Below are 2,500 nucleotides of genomic sequence, written 5' to 3'. Positions count from 1 at the left end.
CAGTATGGAACAGATACGGATAGCAGATACGTATTGTGCGATGGACAGACACAAAATAAGTAGTACGAGGTTGACCTTTGCAGGTAACCATAGTGACTGGCAAAAAGATAATTGCATCTGGGCGGTAATGTTTTATTCGTGGTGATTTGCTGGTACAAATAATATATTAACCGCCATTTCGCACGCCGCGCATGAAGCAGTTTTACTTTAAACTTCGCTGATTTTTTTTTTTTTTTTTTATACACACAGACTTTTATATTGGGTAAGTCAATCCCTCCACTCGGACACATACACAGGATATCTTGCCTTTCTGCTTTATTCAGAGAGCATTCTTTTTTGTAATGAATTAATTTTGCAAGTCTGCCGTGTATTGGCAGAAGGCAGTAAGTCCAAATTTGGTAAAAATGAGATTTTCATATCATAATGCAGAGGGGAAAAAGGCGCATCTTGTGTCAAAATTTCTAAGATGTGCGATCAATATTTATGGACTTTTTGAAGAAGTAAGTCCACTAAAAAAAAATTAATCAAAGGATAAAAATCGGCAAATGGAAGCAAGTCCAGGGACTTTTGGTTTTCAGGTTTGCACTGGACTTACTTCCTTGCAAGCCTCAAAACGAGTTTGCATGGTTTAGCGCTCTATGTCCATTAGCCAATCGCGTTCACCCTTTTGTAATCCTGACTGCGGTTAACCAATCAGAACTAAGCTTATTGTATCATTATTTCCCTGGCCTTTGTCGGGGAAAATGGCGATGAGAGCTGCTGCCGACGTGTTCAACTATCCGAAGCAACAGTAAGTTGGTTTGTTTGTTTCATTTTTGTTGTTGGCAGTTTTGCGTTCCGGTCTGAAATGACTCTCTCTCAATAGGTGTATGAGAATTTACAACGACAACACTGATTTTCTGACTGATTTGGGTATTCTAATGTGCACTTGCATTACGGAGCTAGCAAGTAAAATGCTACAGTTCAAATGCCCATTTATTATAGTTTTGTTGTTGTACGCTACTTCTACCGTGACTTCTTGACTATTCACTTCTGCACCGTATTTTCGTCATGATATTTATGGATGCATTTAGCATGTTTCTAATACAAAGAGATAGTTGTTTTGATCTAGAATGAGTGACTTGTGGTCTTGAGCGCTGACAGCGTGTTAGATCTGGAACAGTATGACATTATACTGGAGGATTGTTCTCCGGTCTCTTTGTGCTTCCAACCATCGGAATAAGTATTATGTCCTATTGTATTTGACAGAAATGTGAGTCGAAGTGGGACAGGCAGCGACGACAGCTGCAGCACACTGAGGGATACTCGCCACCACTGACCCTTTATGTTCAAGGGCCCAAAACAAGGTATGTTTCACTGACACAGCCAAAAATAGCGTGCAACATTTTTTTATTCCTTTCTTTTCTCGGGCTGAAGAGGTATATTTTAAAACGAGCAACATCTTTACATCATTTTCGTTGCAGTAGTATTGCCCCCCGCGGGTTAGGGGGAAGAATTTACCCGATGCTCCCCAGCATGTCGTAAGAGGCGACTAACGGATTCTGTTTCTCCTTTTACCCTTGTTAAGTGTTTCTTGTATAGAATATAGTCAATTTTTGTAAAGATTTTAGTCAAGCAGTATGTAAGAAATGTTAAGTCCTTTGTACTGGAAACTTGCATTCTCACAGTAAGGTAATATATTGTACTACGTTGCAAGCCCCTGGAGCAAATTTTGATTAGTGCTTTTGTGAACAAGAAACAATTGACAAGTGGCTCTATCCCATCTCCCCCCTTTCCCCGTCGCGATATAACCTTGAATGGTTGAAAACGACGTTAAACACCAAATAAAGAAAGAAAGTTGCAGTAGTATTAGTATCAGCAGCAGTAATCGTTTGTCATTATAGTAGCCCGGGGGGGGGGGGGGGGGCGGGGGGTAGGTGATGTGCGCGGGAGAGGAAAAGGATGATGTGAAGGAGGGTGGGGAGGAGATTTGTCAATAAAATGTCTCACTTTTGCTGCCTTTTTCATTTGACAGATGTGTAAGCGTTGCTGGCAGGTTGCAACTGCGAGATACAACCACCTCGGCTTGCAGGAGAAGAGGCCACAATAGAACTTGCCCAAATGAAAATGCCAGCAGCATACGACGGTTATGGGCCAAAGAAGAGGAAGAGGAGTAATACGGACAACTTTCAGTTTGACAATAACAGATGCTGAGCGCAGAGATGCAGAACGTGGGGACGAGGAGGGGGAGGAGGTGGGGGGGGGGGGGAATTGTATGTTGTTTGTTAGTTATCAAAACGGGCTCATGGAAAAAAATCTGCATCCAGTTAATCGCTGTAGTTGATAATTGTCATCAGTCGGATGGCAGAATGTCAGTGAATAGTTTTAGAAGGGGTGTAGACTGTAACTGGGGTAGATGGGGTGATAAATAAATATACTACATCATAGTTTGCAGGTTTGTGGTTTTGCTAGTTGAACACTCAACTACAATGTTTGTGGACAGTGTTAGAATTACTATGTA

General features: G+C 41.6%; 1 protein-coding gene and 1 long non-coding RNA gene across 2 annotated transcripts in view; one reads left to right on the top strand and one right to left on the bottom strand.

The window, feature by feature from the left end:
• LOC138959092 (uncharacterized) overlaps window positions 1-2,500 on the bottom strand; it is a 21,976-nt gene that overhangs the window by 6,020 nt on the left and 13,456 nt on the right. The window lies entirely within an intron of this gene.
• Window positions 376-2,177, top strand: LOC138959093 (uncharacterized). The gene is made up of 3 exons (XR_011453615.1): window positions 376-790; window positions 1,249-1,346; window positions 2,015-2,177. It is a non-coding gene; the product is annotated as an uncharacterized lncRNA (long non-coding RNA).

Source organism: Littorina saxatilis, linkage group LG2, assembly GCF_037325665.1.
Source record: "Littorina saxatilis isolate snail1 linkage group LG2, US_GU_Lsax_2.0, whole genome shotgun sequence".
NCBI lineage: Eukaryota > Metazoa > Mollusca > Gastropoda > Littorinimorpha > Littorinidae > Littorina > Littorina saxatilis.
This window is presented reverse-complemented; position numbering and strand designations above follow the sequence as displayed.